An 18,618-nucleotide genomic window follows, 5' to 3' on the forward strand; every position below is an offset into this window, starting at 1 on the left:
TAAAGTAAATCTTAAATTAAATATAGAAAGGGGAAAGAACTGTATAGTGGCAAAAAAAGGACAGCCAAAATCAAAACAACTGATTGATGCAACATAACCAACAGCATCATGCATTGTAGGCGCATTTCACCAAGGATGCTGAATAACATAACACAAAACAATACATACAAAGAAGGTATCCAATCAACCTCCTTACGTGACTACCCACCCGTGAGAATAATGATACTACCCCCGTTTGGGTGGTACAGCCGACTAAAAGTCAATGAAAGTGAATTGCACCCAAGTTGAATTACCTGCTTTTCTTAACCTGCCAAAACAAGTTCTGGTTACAGAAACATTACAACACCACCATACACTACCCCAAGCTAATACCAAAAATAGTCCTAAACAGATCCTCTACACACTAATAAATTCCATCCTCAGTTAAATGAACCCCATCAGACCTGTAAAGGTATCTATAAATAAATAAAATCATAGGCTGACATGACACAAAACCACATGAACCATTAAAAACTTTGGCAAAAAGCATTAACAATTTTACAGGTCTCATCAATAGCTACATAATTATGACAGCCTCTCTAAACCAACCTGAGAACTATATTGGACCAAACCACCTTACAATCTGACTCGGCAGACATGATCTGTAAATGATCTTCCATGATGGAATGCTTCAAACAAACCACAGTAATCATTACCGCTAAGGTGTATTACTAAAATGCCAGGTAAACCAAACCTGGAAATTCCTTCCAACAATCTCTGCTTCAGGGAAGACCAAAGCATAACCCTAAAGCCAATCCAATGCACAAATCGAGAAACAGGAAATACTGATGCGCCAGCTGCAGTTACAAATCTGTTGGCCCAATAAATGTACGAGTGGCCCACCACCCAAACATGCAAATCATCCAAAACAATGCCTATGGCAGGAGGTATAAAATTGAGAAAATAATTAAAATTAATAGAAATGGTGAATCAATTGGAAAAACTTTTGAAACTAGAAGAGGATATGCCAAAAAAAAATTAATTTGAAAAATGGCAATTGAAAATGTTAATTTTATTTAAAAAATGTAACTAAAAACCCTAGAGAGGGGGAGGGACAAACATGGGAGGGACACACACAAAGGAAAACACAAATGAACTCGATGAGAGGCAAAAAAGCAAAAAGCTGCTGAGGGACTGAGTAAAATCAGAAATCAAATGTGGTCGAATGAATCCAAATTTTGTCCGTCTAGCCAGCAAAAAAAGAAAAATTCCTCTAGTCATCCGCTGTGGAAAGTGGGCACGTGGCAATAGCCCAGATAACATACAACAAAAACAACACCATTAGCAAAAAACAACCAACAGAATTTAAATAGGTAACAGCCCAAATCAAACAAAGTTCCAAAACAAAGAATCTGCCATCACCGCCGTGGCTGCTCCAATTCGAAAAGAATACATTCTGAATCGTGAAAAGAGACCCCAACCCCAGTGACACAGCAAATAAACTGATATTCCGCTAAAGCGAACCATCACATTGCACTGTTAAAGAACCAGTAGTCCTCGGTCAAAGTTCACTTTTCTTGGTTAATCTTGAGGTAGCCCTGAGAAGTTCCACGTGGTTGTAGAGTGGGACAACTGGGAGTGACTATGACTGACGATCAAGCTTAGATGGGCCAGAATGGTGACCAGAAGTGAGACCCAGAACTATAGCCAGGATAACCTATTTGGTCTATGCGCATTAAAAACTGTCCGCAGACAGTTCTTGCCATCAGCTGGCAATTGTCATTATTTCAACCACTTGTGGATTCTGCTTTCTGTGATTGCCATATATTTTGATTGTTCTTTGAAGTACTTGTTTTATCTTGTTTAATTTGTGATAGTAAATGGAATTACACTATGTATATCTTTCTCTCTGTTTTTGGGTTACTTCTCAATAACTGCCAACGTGAGGAGGTTACATACCAGAGTGGAAGAATATCATCTGATATTGGGAGCATATTCCATGTGCATTCATAAGCAAGGGCCACTGGACAATCTGTGGGTCAACACACCTAGCCAAAGATACCCCACGGCCCCTGCCAAGATGACTGGTCTAGGAGCACCGCAGAACTACAGATTCATTCTGGTAGTTTGTTGCGAATCCCAGCAGAAACGTGCACGCAAATCGCTCTATGCACCACGCTACACTATGGCGCATCCCCGATCACAGGAGTGCGTCTCCATAAGATTGAATGGAGACGCTATTTCGCGTCCCCGTCGTCTCGTGTCATGCATAGCGCTACTCGTTGCGTTACAGGCAACGATGTAACTGGGCAGATCTGTAGAAAGAAATAAACTACAAGCACCAGACACAAGAGTTTACAAAGAATCTAAGCAGGGTCACTTATCTCTGGGAAGATCACAAATCAAAAAGTCTGTGGCCAAGCAGCCAGAGCCTTATAAAGGCAGACGCTAGACACACCCACTATCACCTAAGAGGCTTTCAGGTACACACTAAACTCCGCCCACAGCTTTGAGGATTCATCTCAGTCTCATTGCAATCGTTCAGTTGACTTTTGTTGAAGACCAAATGGATGATGCGATGACCTTGCTAGACATAGACACAGAAGAGAAATCCAACACTAAACAGACCACTAAAACTTATTCTGAACAAATGATTGAGTTGAGTGTAGGGTTGGGCACAATGGACAAGAGAATAGCAAGAAGAACAGAGCAGAAAGTAAGGTGTACGACAAAGGAAAACCACCTGTACACCTTCCATAGAAAGTAAGTATACAGGAACCCACATCCTGATAAGACATATTTTATATTTTAGAAAGGGAATTTAACACATGGACAAAAGTAGCTGAGGCATAAATACAGTCCATGGATGACAATTAGAGGCGTTTCATGGAGACACGGTGCCCGAAGCAATCACATGCTATGGTGCCAGCTGCCCAGTACTGACGTTCCCACTGGTGCATGTGCAGACAGCACCCTCTCTATCTCTCCAGACTGGATTAACCCTGTGACCTCTCTGCTTTGCGCAAAGTTGGTTACAAGGCGCAGACATAGGTGCCAATTGCCTGAAGCTGTTGTCCACCTCACAGCCAACGATGCCTTCTGCTCACAGTCACAGTTATGAGTGCAAAGAATCGCATACAACTAAATAATGTTTAAAAGGAAGAAATTCTCATATACATATAATTCAACCAGCTCTGTTAATATAAAATAGATAATCACTAATGGGACATCCTAAAGATACTGATACAAAATAAAAAAATATTGTGGTAGATATATGTTAAACACCCCACCCCCCATAGCACTATTTATTTTTAGCGATTTTTTTCTGTTAACAGTTATAAAACTTGATAAAAATTCACCACCCTGTACAAGCAATATCACACATAAGGCCTGATTCAGCAAGGAACGCACATTAGCAGACACACGCGCCCATCTGCTGCGAGTATATGTTAATCAATGCATACACACGGAGGGCTGATTCTGCAAGGAACGCCCGCTAGCAGACGCACGCACCCGTCTGCTGCAGGTATATGTAAATCAATCCATATGCACGGAGACAGCAGCACAAGATGCAAACGCCCAGCCTCATATTAGGCCGCCCATCTCCCTTTACTCACAGCCTGATGAGTACGCAAGTTAGTGTAAACATCGGTAACATCGAGAACCATCGACCACATTTGCATAATAGTGGTTGACCAGACCTAGTGCAGGATCTTGGCAACTTCCTGTGTGCACGGAGTCTCATCACAGCATACGTCGCCACACTGGATTAATTATGCACGCCCCTGAAATGGCATCCCAACGCACAGGCACGCCTGCGTTCACCCGACCACCCCCCGTGCGTGCGTTCTCTCCTGTCCGTTCCTTGCTGATTCAGGCCCATAATGACATCAATGATCTCCCTGTAAATAATCCCCTTAATATATGACAGCTGAAGCCAAGAAGTATTGCTGGCAGAAACACCTGCTTTTTGCTTTCAGAAATTGTCTTCATAATGAGAACATAAATCCTTGTTGCTTCTGTAGGGATTACAGCAGAGGTATGCATAACTTGTAATACAGTGGACTGGATAAGGCAGAAATCCTGCAATGTAAATTATGACCTGGCACTATCTGGCTGTCTGGGAAGAGTTCTTAACAGCACTTGAACCCTCCTAAAATCTAGGTTACATTGTAGCCTATTGTTATGAGATATTTACGTAATGTGGAAGAAAGTCAGAGAATAATACAACAAATCATACACTGACTCTAGATGACAGACTAGAAGAGAACGATTTGTTCGGACCATTTATTTGTCTGCTCCTAGAGCTTCGTAGAGAACACTAAGGAATATTTAAGTTTATAAATATCTAGACAGGCTTGCCAGGCCAATTTTGTCACCGGATGGGATAAATGATACATTTGAAATTAATCCTTCTTTATTTATCTACAGTTCCATAGTTTTTATTATATAAGTAATGCTTAAATCAACTCAATATATGAATTATTGTGATACATATAGGCCAACCCTACCTACCTAGTTTCCCAGAATGTTCAGGAGACTCAGGGCCTGATTCAGACCCGCTCGCGAGCGCTGAGCGCTCGCAAGCGGGTCGATGGTGCCCATAGTGCGCATGCGCACGACGGAGGGAGCTCCGTCGTGTGCATGCGCGAGACCCGCATAGCGACGGCCAAGCCATCGCTATGGGTCTTGCACCAAAGGGGGCGTGCTGTCGATGGTAAGTGACAGCACGCCCCCTTTGGTGGGCGTGCCGGGGGCGTTGCTGCCCAGACGGAGGCATTCCCATGGGAACGCCTACCGTCTGGGGCCGGCCCCACTGACATCACTAGTGATGTCAGTGGGAATGCTTTTGGCTCTGATAGAGCCAAAAGAACTCCTGGGCTTGCGGCAGCGAGACCCTACCGCAGGGTCTCGTCGCAAGCCCGATGGTCACGATGGTCTTGACCATCGCGACCATCTTTTTGGCCACTCGCATAAGCTGTGGGTGGTCACCCACAGCTATGCAAGCGGCCAGGAGGCCGCTCCAATTTTAGGTAGGAGGGCCCTGATTGAGAGCGAGCGCTCTTGTCAGAGCGTCCGGCTCTGAATCAGGCCCTCAGTGTGAGTAGAAAAGTCCTCCTGCACGCTTCCCGGTTGAAGTAGGCAGTCATGCGGCTTAATGATGTGAATCATGTTGAATTGTGCCATCTTGGCCACATCCTCTGCTTTAAATTACACAATGACACAAAATGAGCCTTTGTATAGTGTGGGCAGGGCCAAAAGTATACAGATCTCCCAATGGATGAAACAGATGTGTCGTGGTTGGATCACAAGATATTAGGCAACATGTAACCTTGTTTGTTTATTAACTGCATGGTAACCTGGTAATTAACCTTTTATGTGTATGTCCAACTGCAAGGGTAAGTATTTGTCTGAGAATATGCCATGTGAGGTGGAGGCTGGCAGGGCCGTAGCTAGGGTGATGCGGTCGGTGCCTCCGCACAGAGTGCAACATTGCTGAGGGCGGAACGACCGCCCACCATCTCTCTCTGTTGTTCACTTCTTTAATCTAGTGCTGGGCGGCCGCTGCTGTGTGTCCGCGGCGCCCAGCACAGAGGAGGCAGGGCAGACAGACGCAGCTTCCCCGCCTCCTTCTGACATCCCGACTCCGGCAGCAACCTATTAGGGCAAAAGAGATGGAGATGTGTTGACGTCATGATGTCTCCCCGCCCAAGGCTCCCAGGGGTCAATGAGGAGCTGCTGGTTGCTGGGTTGTGGGGGCTGGCGGGCAAGGTGTGGCACAGTGGACACAGCACACAGACTGGATGATACAACAGGACCGAGGACCTGCCAGTGCCAGGTGAGGTCTGACTGGCAGTATTAAAAGTAGTGGCCAGCCCAGCAGCCTGCCCCAGACCCCATCCATTACAACTCCTGTGCTGCTTAATTTATTAATAAAATAACTAAATGTATATACAGTATATAATACATATATATATATATATATACACACATGCATATACATACATGTAGACAGTTAGGAGGGGGGGCACCAATGAACTTTCTCACACAGGGCACCAAAATGTCTAGCTACAGCTCTGGAGGCTGGTAGATTTATTTATAGCCCATAAGGACTGCCAGCAAGTGATCCCAAGAAAGATAATAGTAACAGGGTCTTAAACATTCCGTGCTTGCTCTTCTCATCGACATGAGTTTGGCCTGGGGAGTGTCAACCCCCCACCTAAGTGACAGTATGCTCTGGACAAAAGGCCATAAAACCTAATTAGCATCTACACAAGCCATTGAGCTAGAAGGAGAGGACAGCCCAGGTAGGCCTAAAATACCATGTACAATTCTTGGGAGCCAATCTGACATCAGGAATTGCTCTGTCTTTTTGTGTCTCCGAACATACTGCTTTATGCAAGTGAGACTGTTCATTTTTTAAAAAAAATTTATAAGAAAATTATTTGCCTAAGACTATATTTGTATGTCATTGTTATTAATTGTTTTTTTTTTGTATATACGTTAAGCATTGTATCTTTCTCATATTAAACTTAATTTAATAAGATTGATCTCTGTGATTCTTATCGGATCCATTTTGCCTATTGATTTGGCTAATCCATGATAGATATCTGTATTGCAGGTTATTACTTGGGTAGTGATAACTGGAACTTAGTTGTAGTTGTAGGGAGGACTTTAGACTTGCTTCTTATTTGTAGTGAGTAGCTCTTGACACAACCTTAAGTGGTGGAAGACAACTTAATAGTGAGTGGGAGAGATACTGGAGAGTGTAATCATTTCTTTAGACAGACCAGGTGGTTGTTTTTTATAAACTCTGTTAGACCCACATCACACAAACTTCTTGTTTTTTGCAAAAATCGAAATTGTATTAAATAAATCCACCTAAATAAATCCACCAATGTTTCAGGGAAGTTTGCAGCACTTTTCTCAGTGTTTGTGACACCCTGAGAAAAAGGCTCCAAGCAGCCCTGAAACATTGGTGGATTATTTAATACAATTTAGATTTTTACAAAAACTGAAGAGTGCATTCTGTTTCCTTCCATTGGGCAAATTTTGAGGATTATCTCTATATAAACATTTTAGGGTAAGATACTCTTTAATAGATCCTACGTAGATTGAAATATATATCATTATATCAGAATAACAACAAATTATAACACACAGGGCTTGGCAGAATAACAGAACAAGTCGAAATCACTGAGATTTGCTATAGAACCCAGTGTTCCTAGTCAACAATTTGCACTGTGAATCCCATTTGGCAATTTTATGAGTTCCAAAAAGTATTATCATGTGGCAAAATAATTATGATTATTGAATATGAGTTAGCATTATCAACAAAGGAATTAGATGTTAACTTTCTATTTATGCTTAAATACTTTATATGCATAATGAAAACATAATTTCACTGACTTTCCCCCAGTTTTTCCTTTTACTACACATTGGATCTTCTATATCTGTGGGCTTTTTACAACTGCCTTATGTGTGACTGATGGATTGTCGTCTGTGCAAAGCAGCTGCTGTCCGACAAAGATAATTTTAATTCCAGAGGTTAAATACATTAGAAATTGGATACACTTTTATAGTTTACCTTACTGAGATCAAAGAACACAAATATACTAAGTACCATCAGCTTCTTGAATTTCGTTTAAAGGGATTAATTGAATTTGGAAATTGTATGATACATACAGTATGTAGAGCGCCCTTAAGAAGTGCTTTATGATTTTCCTCAACCAGAAATGCGCCCACACATGGATGACCACTGTTACATTGGTTAGAAGAAAGAAAAAGTTTGTAAGAACCTCCCAGATAGTATCTGTACTAACTGGACTATAACATTTTGGGGCTGATTGTGAGTCACACTGATCTCTCATAAAGGACCCAAATGGTGGGTTTTGGCAACGTATGGGAGACAATGGAGGTGCCTTCCGCCGGGCTTCAGCACTGAAGGGGCACCTCCTCTATTGCCCACAATATATTCACCCCACTTAGGGCTTTAACTATGTCCCCGGAATGTACCGTCATGACCACCCAATATATGGCACCTCTTCCCGGCACCTGGGAAACCACCATACACTAGTGGAGACCTCATTGTCAGACCATCAGCTGCTGCCTCTGTATATCTATAGCCTGTCCCTACTCATTGGTGTTGCTGCTCCTCAGCAGCTTCTTTTGACAGTGTGACACGTCCGGCACCCACAACTCTCTGTCTCACTCCTCCATGACATGCCTATATTCTGTGTGCAACTGCAGGTGTATCTGTTTATGAAATGCTACGTTACAGTGTCAGCGGCTGTGATGGGGGGGCACCATGTTATAACTTGCCTCCGGGCGTCTGGGATGAACTTACGCTACTGAGTGTATCATACCTCCCACCTGTCCCAAATCCAGTGGGACAGTCCCGTTTTTCTGGGGCTGTCCCGCTATCCCACCCGTGGGCCACAGTTTCCCATGGTGGGGGGGAAGTTGGGGAGAGCACACACTGCTGCTCTGCATAGCAGAGCAGCAGGTGTTCAGGAGGAGAACAGATGTCACGCGCATGCGCACGGAATGTGTTCTCATGTGTTAGGACTGCCTGGGGGCTGCTCAGCATCTCGGAGAGTGCTGTGCATGCCCCCATAGTGATGAAAATGGGGGAAGCCGTGAGGCTCCGCCTCATTTTCAGTAGACTGCCCCCTTTGCGTAAGCCACGCCCCCTTTTCGGTCGCTCACGTCTTCGGCGCACAACCTGTCCCTCCTTGGGAGGATGAAAAGTTGGGAGGTATGGTGTATGTATACAGTATATGTCTATCTGTGAATTAGGGTGTTTCGGGGCATGAACTGAGCGGTGACACGTAACTACCCTGACTTGTCGGAAGTGTCATGGGAGTTTCATGGGAGTGTTGAGGGTCATACTTGCCTACTCTCCTAGAAGTTGCAGGAGGCTCCTGATTTTTTTGGACAGTCCCCTTCCCACCCAAAGGAGTGGTCGGAATTCCCACATCCCGCCCACTTCCTAGTGAAGTGGGCAGGATTGGGAGATTATACCACCGGGATTCGGATTGGCCATCCGTAGGGAGGGGGCCATGGCTAGAATTAAGTGATTGCGTAACCCACAAACTGCAATATTTTGCCTCAATGGGGCGAGGCCTAATGATGTGAAAACCCATCCGGGGCCCCGAAGTAGCCAGCTGTATCTCCTCTCTGGGCAAGTATGTTGTGGATGTGTATCAAAAGGTCTGTGTAAGTTGTGCGTATGGAGAAGGGAAGCCTGTTTTTTTACACATATCTTGCACCTAGCCGGTATAAAATAAATTTGCAACACTGGTTTCTGCTTGTACACGCAAGATCCCCCGCATTAGTTGAGTAGATATTTGCATTAGCATAAGGTAGTAAATCAGCCTAGTGAGGCTACCCTATCTGCAGCCATTTTGCCTGCGACTCAGAATCAGCCCTTTTGTCTGCAATCTGAGATTCATTTTTATGGGAATCTGCTCATGTTTTAATGAATTTTGGATAAAAAAAAGTGGCTACAACAAATGTCAACCGTTATAGTTCTTTGGCTCTAGTGTATTTTTTTTACCTATGTTTTGGTTCTTGTTCATTTCTATTTCTTGGCTGTCGTGAGTAAACTACTGGGTATGTAACTGTGCATGTGATTGAGTAAGGAACGCAGTCGCTTGTATGCACGCAATCGGCCGATTAATTTGCGCTGTGCATGCGTATGCATCGCAGTGCACGTGTGCAAGCCAGTCGCTGCATTCGCAGAGGATACGCAGACCCATGGCAGAGTGATTGACAGGAAGTGCCATTTGTGGGTGGTGACGGGGGGGGTGGTTGGGCAAATGCAGGCGTGCCAGTGCGTTTCAATGCCGTTGCAGGGGCGTGCATACATTATTCATCTTGCTGAATCAGACCCAATGTACCTTAAAGCCATTAAAGGCAAGGGCACTGTTTCATTTAAAAAACGCCATTATGGAGCATTGTGTTCTTAAAGGGACACTGTGTAATTTAAAAAAGTCCATTAGGAGCATTGTGTCCTTTTTAAAGGGACACTGGGTCTCATTCAGACCCGCTCGCAAGCGACTGAGCGCTCGCAAGCGGGTCGATGTTTGGCTGTACGCACGCGCAGCGGCCACACTGCGCGGGCGCAAGCCCCGGAGCGAGAGAGAAATTCTCTCGTTCCGTGGCTCACTACAAAAGGGGCGGCTGTCGATGTTAATCGACAGCTCGACCCATTTTGTAGGCGTGGCGGAGGGGTGCCTTCGCAAACAGAGGCGTTCCCAAGCAAACGCCTGCCGTTTGTGGGTGGCCCCACTGACATCACCAGTGATGTCAGTGGGAGAGCTTCTGGCTCTATTAGAGCTGAAAGCTCTCTGGGGCTTGCAGCAGCCGAGACCCTACCTCAAGGGTCTCATCCCAAGTCCTGATGGTCGCAATGGTCTTGACCATCACGGCCATCATCCTGGCCGCTTGTTAACGCTGTGGGTGGTAACCCACAGCCTAGCGAGCGGCCAGGAGCCAGATCATTTTTTAGATGCGGCCGCCCTCATTCAGAGCGAGCGCTCGCATTTTGCGAGCGGCTCTGAATGAGGTCCACTGTTTCATTTAAAAGCAGTGTGTTGTGTGATCTTGTGTCATTTTTCAACCTTTTTTTGCTCTAAGCCTTGTGTGTGTTCAGGGCCAGGCAGTGGCAGTGTATTAAAAAAAAATAAAGTTCAGTAGGTGTCGTGCCACTGTTAGCATCAGCTATTTGAGTCGCAGTGTAAAGTTGTCATTTAAAAAATAAATAAATATTTTTTTTCTAAAACTTGTGATTGCTCAGGGCCAGGCAGTAGGACTGTGTTAAAAAATAATGTTCAGTAGGTACCGTGCCACCATTACTAGAAGTGCTGTTAGTTGATATGGATCATAATCAGTTGATAGAAGAGCAGCAAAAGCAACCAAGTACTAGTGCTATTGCTGCTGCCAGTCATGATGATACTAGTACAACATCTACTAAAGCCAGTGCTCAAGGGCATAGAGTATTTAAGACAGGACACCTGAAATCAAAATAATATTTCACAATGTTAAAAAAAACATCACCTCTAAGAATAAAGGGAAGGTTTCCTGCCAAAACACATAAAATTGCCAACATGCCATACACCACATGCAATGACAAGGAAAGGCTCGGACCTTGGCCGTTATTTGTGAGTGGTGGTTCTAGAACTGCTGTCAGGCATCTTCTTCTGTAACCTCACATGATGATGCAACACCTTCTCACTCAGAGTCTAGAAGAGGTGTCAAATGTAAAACATGCAAATCAGTGCAGAAAAAAACACTAAGGCTGAAGAACAAACTGCGTGTTCAGAAACATCACAAATCCCTAAATAGAGTTTAAGGGTGTCCACGAGTGCTATGTGTAAGTCTGACATTTCTGATACTGTACTTGTAGAGAAGCCTTCTTCCACCATTTGTATACCCTCTGCAAATGTGGGGATGAGCAGCACAAGTAAATACAGTGACATATAAATTGAGGATGCTACAGAGGAAGTGCAAAAGAATGAGGGGGATATTTGTGTAGCTGATGACATGAGGATGTTATTTATGTGGATGCTGTTTGTGTACTGTAAGTCAGCCACCAGTGGCAGCAGTTCTTGTCCATGATAAGAAGAAGGCCATTGTCATGCCCGGGCAAAAGACCAAAAAATCCACTCTTTTGTGTGGAATTATTTTTACCCAAATCCTGACATTTGTCAAGTCATCTGTACTTGAAGCCAAAGTAAGTAGAGGTAGGGATGTTAAGCATCTAGAAACATCATCCCTGTTATGTTATTTGCAGCTACTTCATGCAAAGTTTTTGGAAAAAGCTGAAAAATTTTGTAAAATAATAACAAGCAGTCCAGTATCATCTAACTCCCAGCTCTCAGATAGATCCCAGCTCACGTAGTCTCCACCGCCAACACCTTCATCATCTATCTTCTCATTAATGAACTGAGGTAGTCCTCCTGCATCCAATTTGCGAAAGCAAACTGGCTCCTTCCCTCTCCAGAAATCTTCAGAAGATTCCTTCAGTGCTAAGGCTACTGCTGCGGGTGATCTTCATCCCAGAAGGGAACCAAGAAGACTAGTTTTAAACAACAATTGACTTTGAAACAAATGTTTGCAAGGGGAAGCAAGTATGAAAGCAGCCATCTAGTTACAGCTATGCTAGCATTAGATCTGCATCCAATATATACGCTGTCAATGCAGTTAATTAAAGTCCTGTGTCCCCGCTAATAAATGTAATCTTGATTCGAACAGCAATTCCTCGACTGTACCAGGACATTAAAGAAAACTAGTTTGTGGCCTAGAAAATGTCGTTGTACCCCATATTCACTCAACCACAGATATGTGGACAAGTGGTACTGATCAAACAAAAGATTACATGACTGTGACAGCCCACTGGGTGGGTGTATTGCCTTCAGGAGCATCCAACACACAACGCCAGCTCAATCATACTCTCTGTATCAACAGTTTCACTAAGAGAAATACTGGTGTCAACCTGTTAGAAAAACTCAGATGTCATAGCAAACTGGCTTACCATGACTCTCCTCAGGATTTGTTATTTTCGATAACACACGTAACATTGTAAGAGCATTACAAACTGAGTGAATTTGAACATGCCTCATGTTTTGCCGACACAATAAACTTGGTAGTTCATTTTTTTTTAAAAAGAGGGCTATGCAGGAGATGCTGTCTATGTCCAGGAGCATTTCTGGACAGTTTTGGTATTCAGAAACTGCATGTAGAAGATTGCAGCAGCTGCAAGAACAGTTCCATTTTCCATGCCATCAAGTGAAGCAAGAGGTAGTGACCATGTGGAATTCCACCCTTTATTTGATTTAGCAAATGGAGGAACAGCAACAAGCCATCCAAAGCTACACAACAAGCCATGACATAGGGAGTGGAGGGGGAATGTACCTTAGTTCAGCTCAGTGGAGAATATTTTCCATTTTATGCAAGATACTGACCATTTCAAGTAGCAATCAATGAAGTGAGTTTAGACACTGCCAGTCTGATTTAGGTGATTCCCTTAATTAAGCTATTGGAAAAGCAGCTAGAGAAAGGAGATGAAACAAAGTGATTTCGCTAAGTATGATGGACTTGTAGATCAAGTTCTGTATTGGCTTTGTCAGGATCAAAGGGTTGTCAAAATCTTGCAATCGGATTATTGCATTTTGGAAACTATGCTTGATCCTAGGTTTAAGGTGTACGTAATGTCTTTTTTTCCAACTGACACAGATCTTAAAAGATGCAAAGAGCTCTTGTGAGCAAGTTGTCAGCTCACGTGGCACATGACATGGCAAAGCCTCCTGCTTCAGTTTCTCCTGCAAGTGCTGCTGCCAAGAAAAAAATGTATTTTCCCAGAGACCTACTGGTGATGGAGATGTCCACAACGCCCCAGAGTGAAACAACATTATGACCTCTAGTCAGGCCTTAAAAAATTGCTCAAAATTATTGACACGTCTACTGGGACTCAATCTGACAGAATGACCATCAATAGAATGGTGGAGAATTATTTTACCGATAATGTACAAGTTAGCCAGTCAGACAGCCCCTTTGACTACTGAGAGAAAAAAAGTCAATTAGGAGTCCTCTTTACAAAGTAGCTTTGCTTTACTTAAGCCATAAAGTGTGTCCTCTTAAAGATTGCTTAGCACAGCCGGGATTCTTGTGAGTGATCGAGGCTACTTCCTAAAAATATGGAAAATCTGATGTTCATAAAAAATAACTACAAATTCCACAAAGAAGACCTTTGCCATCAATTACATCAGCATAGTGTGTAATAATGATATTAACACTGATGAGGGTGAGGAGGATGAAGATGATAATGACAACTTCCCAGCGTAGAGAGGATTAACAACACTTTAGCTGCCCTAAGCCCATTGGTAGCTTGTTTTGTGGGTCCCAAACAAGCCAAGCAATTCAGATACAAAGTATCAGTCCCTGAAGTGCTGGATTTAATAATCTGTGTATGTCCATCCTAATATTGTGGGTGGTTACGGGGGGGTGGTCAGGGAAATGCATGCGTGTCATTGCAGGGGCATGCATAAATGAGCCACTGCGATGCCATATGTAGCCTGGTCTCAGTCTGCATGGGAGTTATCAATTTCTGAGTAAGGTCAGGCTGTATAAAGTGGGCGTCCTTATGCGCTGCTGCGAGGGCATTGCGATCACAATGTATTAGCATATTATCGCAGTTGAACTGCGTGTGTAATCACAATTGTCTGTAATTTAGGCGTGTCAGTTACTCAAAGTTAGCAATTTAGTGGTGGAGTCAGACCTGCCTTAAATGTTTAAATATGCGAGTGGCTCTGATGTACTTCGATGTTACCGATGCTTTGGCTGGATGTGCGTGAGGGGAAGTGGGCATGTGCATGTTGTCCATATGAGTGCTTTGCGATTGCACGTATGAGCATTACTTTCGCAGTAGACTTGTAAATAAAGTATATCTCTATGTAATTTTCGCTTCATTTTTGGTGGGATTAGCTGAGGTGTTTTGATCACAACTTGTGTTTATGTCTATGCGCAATATACACTCAGTGGTCACTGTACTAGGCACACATTGCTATTACTATGTAGAACCCCCTTTGGCCTCAGCTTAGATTCATGTCAAGGATCCAAAAAGGTGCTGAAAACATTCCTTGGAGAGTCTAGTCCACAATGACACAATAGCCTCACACAGTTGCTGTAGATTTGATGGCTCCACATTCAAGATGCGAGGTGATAGTAGAGGCCATTGAAGTTTGCTAAACTTGTTGACATGTTCGCGGAACCAGCTTGATGCTAGAGGTGTGCGCCAACCCCCGTGTTTTGGTTTTGGATCTGGATCTCCCCTGGTTTTGGATCTGAATCTGGTTTTGGATTTTTTTCCTTGGTGTTTTGTTTTTCGGTTTTGATTTTGGTTCTGTATTTTTTCCAAAAAATTATATAAACAGCTAAAACCACATAATTTGGGCCTGTTTTTGTTCCTACAGTAATATTAACCTTAATAACAATCATTTTCAGGCATTTCTAGGCATTTTTAACCACCTCACAGCTCACAATATTGATTTCACTATTTTTTACCAATATAGGCCAAAGGCTGCAGCGAGCTAGCTGGCTAAAGTAAGTAACAGAGCAGCAGCACAAACGCACGGCAGTTAAAAAAATATAGGACATCTATGAAACATTGCCACACAGCAGTGGCAGACAGGATGGCAGTTTAATAAACTATAATAATGTCAGTCGGCAATGTCCCAAATTGTGCCAAATGTAAAGGAAAGAGGTGCAAGATGGAATTGTCCCTCCCACCCACTCTTATGTGGGATATTAAAAAGGACATGCACAGTTTAACAAACCAAGCACTTTAGCCACTAGGACTGACACTTTCGTGGCTGAACTCATTGGTTTCTTTGGGCCCCCACAAAACATTTTTTGGAAGGACTACCTTCAATTATTAAGGAGGAGGTTAATGATGAGGGTGTTGGTGGTGGAGATTGCATGTTATGGTCCAAACTTCTGGTAGCTGATACTGGACTGCTTGTCATTAATTTACAAATTATAATTTTGTTAATCAAATTGCATGAACTCGCTGCAAGTGACGTAACAGGGAGGAGGTGCCTAGATGGTTAATGTCCCTTCCTCTGCTAACTTTGGCTTTATAAATGGAACAGTGGGCCTGATTCAGAGCCGCTCGTAAGCGGCCGCTCGTTCGTTCCGAGCGATGTTCGCACATCTGCGCATGCGTATGGGTTTTAGTACGCATGCGCGAACCAGTCAGTGCGGTCAGAAATTGTGTGCTCGCAATATAGCGAATGCCTGCTAATTTGAGTGACAGGATGAGGCGTTTGTGGGTGGTAACAGGGGAAGGTGCTTGAAAACGGGGAGTGGAGATCCGAAAGCAGGCGTGCCAAACGATCAAAACGAGCGTTTTAAGGGTGTGCATAATTAACTAAGCAGCGTCATCGACCACGTCACTTGGTTGTTTTTTAGCCTGAACTGCTCGCATGATTGCGGTAGGAAAATGCTACCACAAAAATAGTGAGCAGTTCAGACGCCGTTCGATGTACTTGATTAATCTAATAAATAGCGGAGATGACGTATGATACGAGCGGCCAGGGGGCGTTTTTTTCAAAATAGCAACCGCATGTTTAGTTCGCTCGTTCAGACATAGAGGCGTCAACAGACCGCAAAGAGTGAGCACTTCATTTAAATATCCGGCCCCTTTTTCAGAACGTCCGTCCGCAAATAGCGTTCGTCTCTGGATCAGACCCATATTCCTTCACGACTGTTAGAATTTAGATTAAAATAATTCCACATCCAAGACGTTGCATTTCTGGCTTTCTTTTGATCATCAGCAAGAACTGCTGCCACTGGTGGCTGATTTACACATACCACATCCTCATCATCAACACCCACATTAACGTCAGATAGGACACAAATTTCCCCCTCATCCTCCTTTTGCACTTCCTCCACACTATCCATTTTTTATTATTTCACCATCTAAAACTAGCACAGCCATCATGGTGTCAATGATCCGCTGTGAAACTGGATGACAGCTGTTATACTTACTTCCTCTATCAAAGGACTGTTTAATAGTCAATTGTTTTTTTTTTAATTACTACTAGTAGTAGTCTTCTTGGTCCCCTTCAGGGATGAAGATCCACCCCCAGCAGCAGCAATAGTCGTAGCACTCAAGGATCCTTCAGAGGAATCATGGATAGGAGAGGAGTCAGTCATGCTTATGAAATTGGATGCAGGACTACTTCCAATCACGAAAGAGGATGTTGATGATGATGTAGGTGTTGGTGGTGGAGATTGCAGGTGCTTGGATCCAGATAGAAGGGAGCAGCTAGGTGACACTGGACTGATTGTTGTTCGTTTTTTTGTCCCCAAAGTTTTAGAATTTGAAATACCCTTTCCAATTTGATGAATGCGATGCAAGTGACGTACCAGGGAGGAGGTTCCAAGATGGTTAAGGTCCTTACCTCTACTCACTGTTTCTTGGCAATGGTTACAAATGGCAAATGGCTTGGCAATGGTTGTCCGCATTTGGGTGGAATTCCACACATGAGAAGTGGATTTTTTGGTCCTTTGCCCAGGCATGGCAACAAGGGGATTTTTCCCACCATGGGCAACAACTGTTGCCTGATTTACAGTTTTTACGCAAACATCCTTGGCATCAACATTTTCATCATCATCAACATCCTCATGATCCTTGTTATCGCCAACTAGATAAATAGCCTCCTCACGCAATTCCACAGAAGCATCCTCGATTTCTATGTCAGAAGGCACACAAATGGTGGAAGGAGGATCCTATTCAAGTACAGTATTACTAGAAAGGTCAGGCTCACACATGGCAACAGCGGACTCTCCTCTGGGATTTGTGATTTTTCAGAGCACACAGTTGGTTCCGGTGTCTTACTCTTCTTAACAATTTTTTTTATGTACCTCTCCTACAAGCAGAGGGACTTAAATCATCACTACAACACTACAGCCAGCTAGTCCCTATGGACAGGACAACAACCAGCCCCTAAGGACAGGACAACGACAGCCAGCCCTAATGGACACGACAACAGGCAGCCCTTCTATAGACAACAGCCAGCCAGCCCTTATGGACAACAGTAGCCAGCCCCTATGCACAGTGTCAGCGCACCATTGACAACAGCACAGCACATGTCCCAGCTCCCTCCCTCTTCACTCTCCATAGCCAAATGAAAAATGTCGGCGATCGCGGTACCTTTATAGAATCCAAAACCCGCGAGAATCCGACAGCGGGATTGTGATGTTTTGCCTCGTTTTCAGATCCGAGTTAGGTGGGAAAACCCAAGTCTACTACATCTGGCTCGGATCCTCGTAGTTCGGGTGGGTTCGGTTCTCAGGGAACCGAACCCGCTCATCTCTACTTGAGACAAAGTATGCTTTGTGACAACACGTTATTCTGGACGTGGCCCTGATGAGATGGGTAGACTGTGCCCAAAAAGGCATGCACATAGACAGCCACACTACTCAGGTAGGCTGTGGCATTTAAGTGATGTACAGTTGGCATTGAGTAATCTAATGTGTGTCAAAAAAATATTCCCCATACCATTACACTGCCACCACCACCACCACCACCACCACCACCACCAGACTGAGCCTCAGTTTCCTGTTTTTAGAGGATTTAACTCATGGGGGTGGTCTGCTGTGGTAGCCAACCTCCTTTACGGATTGACGTACTGTACGTTCACAGATGGTATACCACTATTGTAATGCATAGTTATTTCAGTAACTGTTGCCCGCCTGTGAACTTTAACAAGCCTGGCCATTCTACTCTGACCTTTCATTTACCAGGTATTTTTGCTCACTGGATGTTTTTTGTTTTGTGCACCATTCTCTGTAAACTCTAGAGACTGATGTGTGTGACAATCCCAGGATATCAAGCCCCACGTGGTACCAACATTCATTGCACAGTCAAAGTCACTTACATCACATTTCTTCCCCTGTCTGGGGCTAAATTTATTAAGTGGCAGGTTTGATATAATTTAGAATCCGCAGGATACCCTGCAGAATGACAGTCGTTTCATGTCAGATTACCTGTATTTACTAAAGGTGGGTTTTGATGTATTATAAACATAATCTGCCGTCAACCTCTGTTGGTTTAGAAATGACACCCACTGT

This window comes from Taudactylus pleione, unplaced genomic scaffold, assembly GCF_031769625.1.
Source record: "Taudactylus pleione unplaced genomic scaffold, aTauple2 ptg000302l, whole genome shotgun sequence".
In the NCBI taxonomy this organism is placed as follows: domain Eukaryota; kingdom Metazoa; phylum Chordata; class Amphibia; order Anura; family Myobatrachidae; genus Taudactylus; species Taudactylus pleione.